The following is a 16,693-nucleotide window of genomic DNA, read 5'->3' as shown; positions in this document are numbered from 1 at the left end:
GGGCAGAGGCGTGAGAGAGCAGCGAAATGAAGGATTACTTGAAGAAGGCTTGATATATGACTTGAAGGCACCTGCTCTAAAGCCCAGCTTATAAACGTGATCTTTTACTAGATTGCAAGGCTTTCACGGTCGAGCCTTGAAAATTTGTGATAGATAAAAATCTTTTTTTTTTGTTGGGACGTGAAAACGTAAGTTTTCTCCCTAAACAAAGAAATTCTGGAGAAACAAATGGGACTTTATAAACATACAGTTTTAAACATAAAAATCAGACCCGAATAACTTTCTGCGAATAGAAACAATTGTTCTTTGGGATAATCAAAACTAAATTACGCAAAGTAAGTGAATTCAACGACCAATTATTCAATGGATAGATAAATCGTTTCGATTTTAACTACTTTTCTGAGTAATTCTCAGAAATGTCAAGATTATGTCTCGACTAAAATTTTAACTTTAACTGCTTAATTTACTAGGCTATTATTTCTCATAATAAAGACATTTGTAAACCAGCAATTAACACTCGATCCAATCAAAACATCTCGAGATTTCATTGCACATTGCTAATGACAATAAATTTAAAAGTCATACAAGCTGCCACAATTTGTTCGTAGAAGTATTAACGAATGTCGTGCTAACAATGACATGTTTATGTTCAATTAATTATTGCGAATAATTGTAATAATTATTCAACGTCTGTAATTATTACATGTCATTAAGTAAACGGTTTCTTAATAGGTTCGCGAAAAAAAAGCGTTTGATGTAATATACGTAAGCGATAACATCATTGTAATTACGCGATTCTCTACAGTCGTTACTATTGAGTATCGAGAGTTTAACATTAAATCAGATCAGATTCAATCAACCTTGGGATGTTGCTGGAATAAGATTATTGGGTTGACATTCTCGGTCAAAACCTTTAAAGCAAACAAATAAAAATTATTGTCTTAATTCCGTTCTATATCAGTGTATAACTTGTAAGACATTTGGTATTAATATTCCAATTTCCTCTTCAACGGAAGCGGTGAACAATTATTACATACATTCAATTATAAAAACTAAAAAAGTAGAGTTAACAAAAAATGAACTACACGAAAATGAATTAATTATTGCACAAGTCAATTGTTCAAAACTACACAATCACTTTTTAACCACATAAGGAAAACCCAAACTGAATTAGTTCAGCAAAAATCTAAGATCATAAAACAGTTATTTACTTTCATTCAACAAAAAACTGTTGTTGAAAGTATAAGGCGGCTACCTGAATTCTAACGCGTCATAACTTATAATGAATCTTTGAAAGAACTAATGTAAAAATTATACGATATTCGTGGTGAAGTGGTTGGTCAGAATGCAGCTACACACATGGAGGTCGTGGGTTTGATTCCCATACATAAATAGCGAAGCTTTGCTTTTTGCAGTATCAGTCCCAATTAATTATAGGGGGACAGTTTGATTCTCAAACGGAATAAATATATGTGGATATGTGGTCCATAAAAATTGCTTGACGTTTCGGCGCTGGTTACCCTGGTCGTCAGTTCTAAAGTTACATAAATAGTTAATTTAATTTATTAATGTTCCACTGCTGTGCAACGGTCTCCTCCGGGGATGAAGGAGGGGTTACTTGAGTTGACCATGTTGGCCAAGGGTGGGTTGGGACATCTGAAGGTTAATATTATGTTAAATTGTACGTTGCGTTCCTTACCGAATGTGTAAAAGTTCTCAAAACACAAACAAATTTCTACCACCGAAATTTCTATACAAAATGAACAGAATCTTCAAAAAAGTTCTCAAATGACCCTTGTGCCATGTCAATGAACTCTTGATGAATACATTATGCATGCAGTGAGATAACGTATCGAAACAATTGCTTGTTCAAAATTAGTTAAAAGTTCTCTAAACGGTTTATTTTGTAATCTGATTTAAAAAGAATGTAGCAACTAACGTTTATCTTCTTGTGAACATTTGAGATTGAATTCAAATGCTGTTGTACGTTTGAATATAAATTAAATTGTTTTTCTTTTGTATCTTTTCTCTTACGTAAGTTACGAAACATATAAAATTTGGATGTATATATTTTTATAAAACAAGGGGAGTTTGTAAGGATCGTACCAAGTGGCTTTCTTTGGTCTCTGCCTACCCCTATAATAAAGCGTGATTCTATGTATGTTATATTAAGATAAAATAAAAAGTATTTTTAAAAGTAAAATTGTTTGGAATCTTAAAATTAAAAGCTAATTGAGAAATTAAGATAATAATATACAGTAAAAAATAAATAGCGTTTAAAAATTGCTATTTTAATTACAAAATTATAATAAAAGTATACTAAAAATAAAAAAAGGCACTTAGTTAAAAATACTTTTTAAAAAGAGTTTTTACGCATCTCTCAATTTCATTACACAGTATTTAAGCGAAATGGTTTTTACAAAATTAACAATGAATTTTAATGGAAATTAACCGAGAACCTTATTTTAATTAACGGTGAATAATTACGAAAGGCCAGAGCAGTGATAGCCGAGTGGTATAAGTTGACACCTCCCACGCCAGTGGTCGCAGGTTCGAACCCGAGGCAACACACCAATGACTTTTCGAAGTTATGTGTGTATTAGAAATAATTATCACATGCTCCAACGGTGAAGGAAAACATCGTGAGGAAACCTTGCATGCCTAAAAATTTGTTTAAAAACATTTATTGAGGGCATGCAAAGTCCCCAACCCGCACTTGGCCAGCGTGGTGGACTCAAGGCCTAACCCCTCCCTCATTACGGGAGGAGACCCTTGCCCAGCAGTGGGACATTAATGGGTTAAATTTATATTATTTAATTACGAAAGGCTTACATAACAACTTTCTACTTTTAAAACGAAATGCTTTGTGCAAGAGCTTAAAACTTTTGACTGATCAGTAAATGATCAAATTGAGTAATCAGTTTTATGGCTAGATATCTAGAACTTAGTTAGTCATATGGAAGTTACCAATTTTAGAAATGGCGTGGGCTTATTGTTATTTTGAATGTTATTATAATTATGTTTTCCTAGATTCAAAGCTGCTAATTTCGTGTTATGGTTTTGGACTGGGTATATTTAAAAGCAACTACCATCAGCACTTTGATGGTCCTCACAGTATTCCATAACGATAGCCATACACGTGCAAGTGTGCTTGCACAAACGAAGACTCGTGCCAGTTTGCTACAGAGTGCTTTAGAAAATTATAACCCAAATTTCTAAAATACTGGATTGATAGACTATTGCATTCTGATATACAAGGAATGTGACCAGCTTAATTCTCAAGACAATATTAAGTCACTAAGTAAGCCGTAATCTTCGCTTAAGAAGACTATCAACTACAGCAGTTATCTCATCTTTCCGTCTTTCTCTAATCTCTTAGATCCAATCGGATCTCTCACTCGCACTAAGCCGAGTGAAGAACTTAATTCACATCCAATACGCTCTCGTTGAAATCGTTTATCTGAAACATTTCTCAATGTCACGACGACTGATAATTTTGTGGAGAAATTATCTTTTGACTTTTGTTTGAAACTTTTTTATTTAAAGTAGTTTTTAATAACTAATGTTATCTTTGAATTTAAAAAGTTGATAAGTGATTATAGAATTAATGAATGAGCGGATCGCGTGGAGCGAAAGTTTTTGATTTTGTATGTGTTATTTTTTGTTTTAACAGTAGTTAAAGAAAAGTTGTAGATATAAATATTACTGTTTAACTTATCTAGGTTACAAAAGAATAGTTTTGATATAGGGGATCTTGTAATCATAAAAATCGCAAAATCCCACCATACTTAGCGTAAAATTATTAACTTAGAATTACCTTTTCTTGCTGGCCTATTTATGTAACGCAACACAATAATTTAATAAGAAACTCTATTTTATTCTATTCCCCGCTACGAATCAAAACCTCATCAAGCCCAAGAGCACCGAAATTACATCATTTTGCATTCGAGAACATCAATTTACTAAAAGATAATTGAGAAACAAACATCTCATTATCCAACCAACCGAGAATATTTTACCATTTATAACAACTAAAAGGATTAAATCCGGATTTTGGACCCAAAACTATTATTTTCTGTTCCACTGCCCCGTATCCTACACCCAAATTAATTAAACAAATATTTCACTAATTAAAAAGTATTACAACAACTTAGTCTTATCACTGCTAAATTTTAATTTCGTTTGCAAAGTAGAGAACTATAAAGCACGCACGAAGAATGGCTCTTGCGTCGCGGGGACTTTTACGAACATACAAGCAGCGGACACAAAGTACAACCAGACCCGAAACAATTATTCGAGGATCGCACAAATAATTGTTCCTTATGGGAATTGAACCCACGACCTCTCAACGCGATGGTGACCTAAACCACTGCGCCACAGAGGCAGTCAATTAAACACATCTTTCACTAATTAAAAAGTATCAAAACGACTTAGTCTTATCACTGCCAACATTTAATTTCGCATGTAAAGTAGAAAACTATAAAATGCTTTATTTAGCATGTGAATGTTATTTCAATATTTAAAAAGCTGTGAACGCGAGATAACAGTTCATTTGCATGAAGATTTATGCGGTATCGATACGGCAGATGAAATAATATGAAGATGGTGCCGATTTTTATATTCATTGTATATCATATTTCGGTGTAAAAGAAAGCTATAGGTAGGCTTTTATTGGCATTCAGAAGCGCAATATATTAAGGTTTCGACATTTTTTAAGCTAAAACTGTATTTTAATTTTATATTTTACCGATTAGTTTGGTAGTTGTATGAATTTCCGCAAATAATTCAGTAAAACAAATTTACCAAAAGCCTAAATTAAGACAAAACGTAAAAATAGTGACCCATAACATTCCAAAAAAATACTTATGCCAATCTTACTTTTAACTATAAACTTAACAACTTAGGATACTTAAGTCATTATCTAAGTATAGAAAACTAGCAACCACACACTAACGAATAGTATTGACAAGCTAGAAAATAATGTAGGTTAATTAGAACAAAATTTCCTTTACATTGGAAGTAATATAATTGTACAGTATGCAATAAAACGGTACAAAAATACAATTTCCTATAGACTGGTCGGCACATTCTAACTCTCACTGTACACACGAGGTGAGACATCGAGATATATCTCAAGATTTGCATCAACGCATGTATGAGTGAAAATATATGGGAATTCATGTATACAGGCAAATACCGAAGCGCAACACTTTCCTGAATCGCGATTATTATATTTCCATATGGAAACAAGGCGTGAATTGATTTATGTATGTAAGCATGTATGTATGTGTGTGTGTGTGTGTATATTAAATTGAAATAAAATGAGGCTTTGAATCTATCATAATATTTTATTAGGACACTAGCTGACCCGCGCAACTTCGCTTGCGCCACATAAGAGAGGATGGGTCAAAATTTTCCCCGTTTTTGTAACATTTTTCACTGGTTCTCTGCTCCTATTGGTAGTAGCGTGATGATATATAGCCTATAACCTTCCTCGATAAATGGACTATCTAACACTGAAAGAATGTTTTAAATCGGACCAGTAGTTCCTGAGATTAGCGCGTTCAAACAAACAAACAAACAATCAAACAATCAAACTCTTCAGCTTTATAATATTAGTATAGATTTAGTACTAGATACACAGCTTATGGATAAGTGTCGGATAACCAATCTGTTAGATAAAGCCACAGCAAGTGTATGCAAATATCTGTCAAAATTCCGCATGATAATCTAACCAATACTGAGCCCTAAATAGGTAAAGGGTTTTATGTGTTACCTTTCTTAGTTCTGACAAATATCGTATTTATTTTTTAAAACAAATATTTAGTTTTTCTCAAAAGTCATAAAAAATAATTGTGTTAAGTATAAAGTTTCATTTAACAAAATATCGTAAAATCACGTAAAAAAATCGTAAAAAAAAAACAATAAAAAGGGGAGAAATAAAATATCAGGTTGCAAATTCGAAACCGATAAACTTTTACTCTCGAACTTTTCCGTATTTAAATAAAATTCATAATAATATCCATAAATGTCTTTATGACCGTTAAAAAAGTTGTTAAAATACCTATAAAAATATTTCGAGTGTGCTTTTCCATGTACCTAATAAATCATATGCCATATTTTTATTAATTAATTCTAAATATTCAATAACTAAATTAATAAAGCGACCGTGAAACATGCTTACGAAGTGATAAATAATCATATTTTTAACATAACTGCGAATTAAATTAATTCGCGACAAGACTTTTTTAAAATTAAAATTAATTTGTACATGACACTGTTGGGAATATACGAGATTTATTATGGAAATTATACATATTTTATAGAAATGTAGGACTGTGATGTTATCTAGATTTTTTTTTGATAGGACCTAACACGAATTGAGAAATAGAAAGCTATAAATTATTGTTCATTTCAGTACACATCAACAGCATACAGCAACCTTATAGCCCGATTCTCTTAGTATTTATCGAGAATCAACAACCGGCTGACTAACGAAAATTTTTGTATGACAATCTAATCAGCGCCTCTAGCGGGCGTCGTAGAAACTAGTTTTGCAATAATTTTTAAATGTCAAACTGTCGAAACTCAATGGTTCCGATTGAACAGAATTGTGTCACTACTAAAAAGATTCTACAAACCATCGCTACTATCGCTTTGAGGGTGGTCTAATCGGTGAATGTGACAGCTAAGGAGCTATCACGAATTTCTCGTTGCTATTGACTTTAGCATGGAAATTTAATCAGTGTCGTTTGGCTTACGGCGCAATTTGTCCCATTTCGGATTTTTATACTGTCAAACGGTTTTTATCCCACTACAACTCATTATAACCATTTATTAATATTAATTAGGCTGGTTGTTGCAGCACATTTTTAAAACTAATTTAAACATTTACATTCTATTATAATTTTTGAGAATTTTCAGGTTACAAATATGCCCGATTGTCCACGCTCAAAGTATTTTTGGTACACAATAATCGCGATTAAGACACCTGTAACTATTATAATGCCTGCTGTTATATGCGTCAAGTAATATAAATAATTGCCCGCGTGAATTTTAAAAAGCAGTAGCAGTTAAGAACGATTATAATCAGTTATCAATCAGTCATACAAGAAGCACGCATGTTTTATAATAAATATAGACTCTCACTTTCATACATTTGTTCCATGATTATTTATGCGTATAACTTTTTTATATTGATATGTGTCCCATCAGATTTTGTTCTGGTACAAGTTATAATATACAGGGTGTCCCAAAACTCAACGATAATCCGAGACAGGATGAAAGGCCAAGTCATACCGGTTCTAGGAAAAATAAAAAAAAAAATCCATGTCACTTAGTTCAGCAATAATAGACATTTTTCAAAAAAGTTAAAATTCCACACCCTTGCTCGCATTTTCAAGTCCTGTGATCACCAATGTCACAATTTCGCTGTGTTTTTTTGAATTTCGTGATTTTCATTAAATATACTATTAATCGTAAAACAAATTTATGCACAAAACATAGTTCATTTCATAAAAAAAGTTAAGTTTTAGTGAGTCATGATTCACAAAAATATCGTTAGTTAATTTTGACGCTTCGTATTGAAAAAAAAATGTACTACACTACCCTTGGCAAGTTATTTCAAAAGTTGGCGCATTTAATCAAGATTTCAAAATGGTGCAACACTTGCCACTTTTCTTTCCATTAAAAATGTTATTTTTATTTGAACGAAGAGTATCCTCGCAAATGGATCGGACGCAGTGATTCAATTTTATGACCTCCTCGTTCCCCCGATCAAAATCCAGTAGATATTTTTGACTGGGAATGCATAAAAGAAAAAGTCTATTTGAAATCAATACAAAATCTATCAGAACTTCGCCAGAAAATTAACACAGCGTCAGAGGAAATAAATGCAAGGAATTTTGCTTGACTGGTGCAAAGGTCTTTTGTCAGGCGTGGCAGAGCCTGTATTCGTGACAGAGGAAAGCAATTATTTTTAGTAAAGAGGTAATTGAGTCATTCCATAACCAATGTTTAATGTAAAAAACATAATAGGTAAAAATAATAAAAAAAAAACAATGAACGAACCATCATTCTTATTTAATTATTCTCCTTAAACTAAAGTAATCCGAATTGTTTTCCTCTGGCACAAATACAGGCTCTGCAACGCCTTACAAAAGACCTTTGCACCAGTCAAGCAAAATTCCTTGCATTTATTTCCTCTGACGCTGTGTTAATTTTCTGGCGAAGTTCTGATAGATTTTGTATTGATTTCGAATAGACTTTTTCTTTTATGCATTCCCAGTCAAAAATATCTACTGGATTTTGATCGGGGGAACGAGGAGGTCATAAAATTGAATCACTGCGTCCGATCCATTTGCGAGGATACTCTTCGTTCAAATAAAAATAACATTTTTAATGGAAAGAAAAGTGGCAAGTGTTGCACCATTTTGAAATCTAGATTAAATGCGCCAACTTTTGAAATAACTTGCCAAGGGTAGTGTAGTACATTTTTTTTTCAATACGAAGCGTCAAAGTTAACTAACGATATTTTTGTGAATCATGACTCACTAAAACTTAACGTTTTTTATGAAATGAACAATGTTTTGTGCATAAATTTGTTTTACGATTAATAGCATATTTAATGAAGATCACGAAATTCAAAAAAACACAGCGAAATTGTGACATTGGTGATCACAGGACTTGAAAATGCGAGCAAGGGTGTGGAATTTTAACTTTTTTGAAAAATGTCTATTATTGCTGAACTAAGTGACATGGAATTTTTTTTTTATTTTTCCTAGAACCGGTATGACTTGGCCTTTCATCCTGTCTCGGATTATCGTTGAGTTTTGGGACACCCTGTATAATATTTTCATCAATGAAACAATTTGAAAGCAAAAGAAAAGATAAGATGATTTGCGTCAAATATTTGACAGCCAATCTGTAGCGCAATTTTCTACAGTCGGTATTGTCGAATATCGAGAGTGACATTTAAAAGGTACTGCCAAAATAGTTCTTATGAAGCCCGGTAGAGGCGCTTAACCGAGTTTCATGTAAAATTTCTCGAGAGCTTGCCGGTTTCCGGTAGTCAAAAGCAGTAGAGAATCGAGCTACTATTTGTATTATTTTTATAATTTTTATTGCATTTCTGACTTCACCAAACACAGTAAAAATGAAATCAAGCGCATAGCAACACATCGAGTAACAATATTTTTTTATTTACAAGCTAATTATAGTTATTATTAACAATAAATTATATAATTATTACTTAAAACTTATGTAAAAATGTCGTGATAAGAAATGGTTATGAAATTAATAATTTACAATTTCATATTTGCGTGTCCATTTATAACTTCAAAATTTTGGGTAGTGTTCGCATGTTTTTGAAAATTTTTTCCTCGTGGCTGTAAATTTTATAATCTTAAGCTAAAATGCACCTGAGACTAAGAAAAATAGTAATTCAAATATTATACAGAGCGAAAATAACTTGATTGCATCTGCATCTGAGGGTTCCAGTTGTGATTCAATTAGTTATAAATACAGGAATCTGTGAGAAATATAACGCATTTGTCAATGTATTCTCTCCGGGATCTCACGGGACATTAATTAATCGACATCACATCTGACCCACCCCCTTCCTTAAAAAAATATATTTATAGTTTAACGTTAATGAGTGCAGATTTCCTGAAACATTTTTAATCCCGTTAGCACAATTAAGACTACCACCGGTTTTTGACTATGGGATGTGATATAGTAACATCTTCGGTTACAGCCTGAAGAGCAATCGCGGGATGCGGATAATTCATAAACAGCACTGTCTACGCGATAAAATATCCTAAATATTTTTATTAGAATATTCCTCAATGGTAGTTTCCTAACGTGCCCAGTATATGGCAATAGGTTTCCCGAGGAATACTCCTTGATGTCAGGAAGGCTGCTGGTTCCAGCAGATCCATTTACAGCGTGATGCTGAACCCCTCTATTTGACATAAGGTCAAGGCAACGAGGAGTATATGACATGGATCGCCTCCTATTACATGAAACTGACATTGTAAACGATGAAAAATGTTGATTACTCCTTTGAATAAAACATATACATAAAAGGCTGAAAACCGTTATCAAACGTAAAACATCCTCATTTTTTACGATCCTTTAGAATTACATACAAACATACAAATAACGGTATATAATTATCACATCCTTGTGCAAAGAGACGTGTACATCGCACCTCGTAACTGTATGTTTGCACAAATGTGCTATTGATGTGTGATTTATTGAACTTGAGATTGCAACAAATACGATTTAATGATTTAATAAAATTTCTATGATTTGTGTTTAACTTTTTCAATTTGACAGAACTTTGTATCCTATAAAAAAGTCACAAATTTTTTAGAGTAATTTCTGTCTAGTCATCAAATTATGTATACGTATATTCTTGATTACTGTTAAGGAAATAAATTTCGGAATCTCGTTAATTTTTTTTCCTTTATATTAAAGTCCAGTAAAGTGTAAACAAAGTCAAAAATATCGTAGTAAATTAAATATTCATCACGTAAAAGCATTACATTCGCAAAAAAACATCATTTGACTAACACAAAGCAACATTTTCAATGCAAGATAAACATTTATATCGCCAAAAGAATACACGAATTCAAACAACTTAATCAATAAATTGATACAATATAACATGAAACAACGATCATTAGAACCGTAACTTATAAAACCGAAACCGAATAACAGAATAGATTGATCGGTGCTTCAGACAATTGTTCCGAATATTTACTTTTACGAGGAACATTATTACGATGAATGAATACCGTTTTCGTAACGATTGTTCTTGAAATAACGACTTTGTGTTATTATCATTTATTATTTAGAGAATCTTTGGAGAAGTAATTATTTTGAGATTTGTTTTAAAATTTGGTTTGAATTTTAGTTTTTTTATTTTTATTTTATTGATTACATATTCTGTTTTGTTAACTTTTACTTACTGTCACATTGTTAAACAAAAGTCTTTTTTAAACATTATTTTTAATGAATATGTAATTTAAAAACTCTAGTTTTACAATTAAACGAACACTACACTAACAGAACTAGGATTCTAACTAACTTCCGGAAATGATTTAAAATCTCGAAAACCTTTCAACTATATCAAAAATGCAAGACTTTTCAATGGCTTTCGAAAAAGAATATATATATGATAACACTTCATTGATAACTTTGCGTTACCAGTTGGGAAAAAACACACAAATATAATATCAATAAGAAGACTCAGATAGTCCAAAAAAAATATTAATTTCTGTATTATTCATTAAAGTTTTGTAAATACCCACATCGTTATAACCTCATATTCAGTATTTATTAGAAAGTTAGGTTTCATAACAGTGCGTATAGGTTTTCCTCATGAATCATCGTCATTGAGTGATAAATTGCATTAGTATGCGTATTTCGTCAATATTTTAACACATTGCAAAAATTTTTCAAAGGAAAAATCTTTAGGATTTTTGTGCTATTTGAGTTCATCGACATAGATACAAAATATTATTGAAAAATGTTATCGTGTTTTCCTTTTCACTTCTGTTATAGATCGTTTCTTTTATTTCATAGTACATGAAGTATCTATATTAGCAAGAATTATTATCAAATTGTTCCATATGAGTTATCGTCGTCATTGGTGAAAACACTTTTGAAATCCATCATTAATAAGGTATTATAAAGAATTCATCATAGGACTTTTTTTACATCCTTATCAATCAACAAAAGACGTTAATAGAGATCAAACTAACTTATTGACCACGTTGATGAAGTATGATTGTGTAAAATACATTTTTGCAATATAATAACTGAACTAACTGTACTAACTGTAATTCATAAATTAATTATGAATTCAAGTTCAACGGATTGCATTATTCGCACGCCAAATTACGTCGCCATTCATTCATAAAACTCATTTTGTATGCACCTACATTCAATTGTCAGTCTTGTGTTTTTCAAAAATCTCATTAGATTTTTTTGTCTGTGGTTTCCCACTAAAGGACAAAGACCTCTACTTTAGCAAATTTCTCTGTAATGCGGTATTCAAGCTAAGCTATTAAAATGTCTAGCTTTCAAGCTATATCTAGTTTACAGTCTGGAATGAAATAAAAGTATTCGGTTTTCATTTGGAAAATATTACTTTCGGAATGTCTTTTTAGTTATTGTCTCTAATGATTTGTTATTTTGCAAGACCCCATAACAAAAATTCATACGTTTCACTCTAGTTAGAAAATCATACATTAGACATTTTTAAGTTTCTAAACCTAGTACCATTCACGATAACTGTAACGCTAACGAGGCTAGTGAAAGATCACAACATCTTTGTCATTTTCCGCGCGTCAAATAAACGCAACTTAACATCATATCGCGTAAAAAGTAGTGCAACATACGCTCCATTCCGTTTGATTGAAAAATATAAGTTTCCAAGTCGTTCTAATTCAATTCAGAGCGTAATGCCATTAGATATCACTCGCATTAAATTGCCCCGGATAAATAAATAGACGTATCTTTCACATTTTTCCTATCTCATACTCAGTGTAATCGGAGTAAGTTAGATACAGCGTGTTTTATCTGAACGCAGTTGTATGCTGCATCTGCCGAGCACGTATCGTGTATGTTCTCCGGCGCCGGCGCGACGCTCCGCCGATTTCGTGCATTTTTTTGCAAGTGACGACTTGGATTTCTAAATAATTTAAATACGCGCACGAAGTCTGAACCACAGCGCAGATCACGTATTAATTGCTATTCAATGAATTGGGTCTGTGTGTACAGAGTCGCGTGCTAATCGACTTCGCTTAGTTTTATTTATGACGTGCGGCGAATAGATCAGTAATAGTGGAGTAAAAGTCAAAACTTACGGTTGTAGACACCGTCACAGAATCCAATTAAAACACAAAACCATGTCACTGTCACAGATGTATTTAGTTTACGGTAGCACTTGATGCGCGACGAGAGTTCGCGAGAGATGTGAGGGGCGTGCGATGCGTGCGTTCAGTGCGATGGCGCGGGCGCGACTGGCGAGCGATCGAACGAGGTGCGCGAGCGCCGGTGAAATGACTTCGCGGAGAACTCGAACGAAATCGCATAAGTAAAATTGTTGCAGTTTTATTAAGGACAGGTTGTAAACGTAAAAGTGGTACTAATCGTGTGTAAATAATTACACCGCACGGATTATGCGGAGCGACGTAATAAATCGCACGGTATACTAGTCACTCTCATCATCAGATTAATAAATAAGGATTTTTCTGGTATGAGATATACGTTTAGCCTCAATAACTGTGCTGGAGGCTTCGGCTGTGTCGACTATTATTTATGTGAGCAAATTATTTATAAGGAAATAGAACAAATATTGGTATTTTATACCTAGAGCATAGATAAATGATATTAATGATTATTACTGTAACTAAGATGGCACTATAATCATAGAAAATTAATCACTATACGTGTTGCGAAAACAGTGTTACAGGTTTATACAATTTCTTGTTTATAATTATTATAAACGAGCAACGTTAAGGCTTAAATGAACCAAGATAATTGTTAGATAATTTAGCTATGTTATTATCTTATTTAGTTGTAGTACAGATATAACGGCTAGACCTCGTTGTCTAATAATGTCAGGCAAAACCTTCGATCTGGATGCTCCGGCTTTTACTTCCATTAAATATTAGCTCGTTTAAGAGTAATAAACGTCATATTACTACATCACTAGCGAAAGAAACACCATCAATCGATGTATTCTACAACACTAGTGTATGTAAATAAAGTGTACGATTTAAATAAAGCCAATGTACTGATTTATTTTTACCCTTAGTTTATTATGCGAACAAAAGACATCAACGCGCTGCCTGCGCACGCGCAGCGTTAAATCGATTGAATAGTTTTAATTGGACATTTCGAATGTAAGTTGTATTGCGTTCGAATTTCTATATTATTTTAAAGATGTTTTGCAGAATCTTATTATTGAGCAATTGTTCAATAAATGTATTCTCTTTACAAGGGACCTAAATCAGTTTTAAACCGACTTCAAAAAAAGAGGAGGTTCTCAATTCGACTGTATGTTTTCTCTTTCATTACTTGTAAAAGTGCCTTACAGAAATATTCCCAAAAAATTGTATGCCTATAAAACAAAAGTATCACAATATAACAATTCAATCAGCTAAGGCTTCACCTTTTGACCCACAAAGGCTTCTACAACGGGTTCCCTTATCTCAACTGTAGTCAATGCCTATCTTCACCTCCATCTTTTTTCAGTTTCTCGAACTATATATAGGGAACCGGTTCGAATCTTGATACATGTTGAGGAAGGCAGGAGAAATGCGTGTTCGTAGCGAATTTAATAATGGTGTATTGGGGATAGGCTTTACATCTGGCTTTGTTTATGGTGTATCGACAACATCTGTACTGTATATAAAATTGGGACTTTTTATTTTTACAGAAATTCTCGATGTATTCCGAAACATCATACAACACATCGACACTCACACATGTTTCCAAGACAATTACCCCTTTTAAATATGATAAGCTGAATAGGTGATCTCAGTGGCTAAATCTTTAGGGGACCAATGTGAGTTATCCACAAGGAATAGGTTTTTCCTATGAAATATTAATTGAGTCTCCATACTTAAAGTGACCCTCAGGAAACAAATTTTCATTTCAGTACAAAAATTTACGTTTCATAAATAGCCATAAAGTTTTAAATTATCGAGTAAAGACGTAAACAGTTCTAAACCATTTTCCTTTAAAATAGGAACAAATACTAAATCAGCACAGTCCTGTCATCCAATCATTCAAAGTCTTCAGAAGATTTATACCGACTCTTAGAATGTGTTGTTATAAAACGATATATCATTCGAGTTGCTTTCGTACATAGTAAGTCACAAATCAACGGAAGATGCCTCTGATTCATAGGGCTGTATCGAATGTATAACGGTTTAAAGCATTTTAGCATAACTTTATCTTTGTTTGTATGTAGATCGTACATTATATCATACTGATTTTACTCAAGGACTAACGCAGGTGAATAAAATACGTTTCGCTATTAACAATAATAATATAAGTCTCTATATAGCAGGGAGCCGGAGGGGATAAAGGAATAGAGGTGAGCGTATTGCCATATTCTGGGCATGTTACCAAATTTCGGACTACGACTGAAAATAAGTCTTATATAAATTAGAAATCACTAATAGCGCCGGAATAGGACCCGAAACCTCATGATCCACAGTCGAATACAGTACCTATCGCACTACAGAAATATCTTTTCTTATTTTGTCTGTAATATTTTTTATTTTAACTCTATGAAAGCAATTTGACAAACTTTCAACGTTTAAGTTATACCTATGTTTTATCCTGACAAGAATATTTTCGGTAAGAATCTTATCCAAATCCCTATAGTATCAGTTGGCAGCCCTATTTCGAGTGAAAGTGATAGCTACGGTATAACGATTAGCCGCATCTCTGTTGCGCCCGCGCCGGGAAAGCCGCCAGCTGTCAAATTTACTTGTCAAACCACCGCCTGTTACACCGTAACGAATTTATGTAGAGCATAAATAGTACAGCGAACATATTAATATTGAGTATTGCTGTATATCATGAAATCGACGGTACGTGTCTGTTTTGTCTTCACACTATCTTACAATGAAGTTTGAATTGTTTTGTTGAAGCATTCTACACGATTTTTTGTCTTATGTTTTTTTTATTCGCATTATTAAGTTTCATTTATCGCTTTTAGAGATAATGTTGGCTATCCTGCTCTTACGGGTACAAAATTCACTGAAATTAATGATTTTGACTTTTCTGCGTAATGTTATTGTGAAGAGTTGCACAACCATGCACAATTATTAACCTCGGATTGCTTGACGTTTCAGCAGACTGACTATGTGTGAAGCAAAGATAAATTAACAATATCGCAATACCATTCATAAACTTGTTACACCGATCACAAAGCATTCGTTTACCTCAAGTTACGCAACGGTGTGTACATCACCCATTTTACCGCTTCTGTAATAAAAAGTGTAATTGGAGACTGTTTGTATCGTAAATCTGTGGCGATGTCCAGACTTGTGCGATCTCACCGCTGTGCCCTTTACGACTTGTTGATGGCCTAACAAGTACAAAGTACTGTCTTGTGGGAATTATTGATGATTTCTATTTAAATGTTCTCTTTAGTTTCGTTCTAGTGCTGAGATAGGGGATGGTTAAGTTCTTTGACACCAACTACTTAACTCAAGGCCAAAACCTGCCCACGTTTTAGGAAGAGGTCCATTTCCAGGAATGGCACGGTTATGGTAAATCCATCACAGTGCTATTCTTAGGCATGGATCGATATTCAATAAATTTGTTTTTTGGTTCGAATTAATTACAGTTGAAAGAAGTTTACCAATCTATGTAACTGCATAAAGAAAGTGGAAAAAAGAGACTTTCGATGACATTATACCAGGATAACCGGATAAATGTCATTTAATCGAAGAGATTACCCCTTGCCTACAAACTTGCAAAATTCCTATTATCACGTTGTAATAGAAGAGGTATTTAATGCAATAAGTCAGATTTAACTATTTCATTAGTTTCCCGTACTATATTAACAAAACTATGACATCAAAACAACACAACACCCAATATTACTAAATAATGTCAGGCACAGATTAGCCTGTGTATTAAAACAGAGTAATACAATAAT

The 16,693-nt window shown here is 33.0% G+C and overlaps 1 protein-coding gene across 2 annotated transcripts in view; it reads right to left on the bottom strand.

The window, feature by feature from the left end:
• Sb (serine proteinase stubble) overlaps positions 1–13,048 on the bottom strand; it is a 159,440-nt gene extending 146,392 nt beyond the window's left edge. For both annotated transcript variants that reach the window (XM_076119322.1, XM_076119323.1), the window contains exon 1: positions 12,876–13,048. The gene's annotated coding sequence lies outside the window, so the exon portion shown is untranslated. The remainder of the gene's footprint in view (positions 1–12,875) is intronic.
• Between the last annotated feature and the right edge of the window lie 3,645 nt (positions 13,049–16,693).

This window comes from Anticarsia gemmatalis, chromosome 10 (genome assembly GCF_050436995.1).
Source record: "Anticarsia gemmatalis isolate Benzon Research Colony breed Stoneville strain chromosome 10, ilAntGemm2 primary, whole genome shotgun sequence".
NCBI classification, from domain to species: domain Eukaryota; kingdom Metazoa; phylum Arthropoda; class Insecta; order Lepidoptera; family Erebidae; genus Anticarsia; species Anticarsia gemmatalis.
This window is presented reverse-complemented; position numbering and strand designations above follow the sequence as displayed.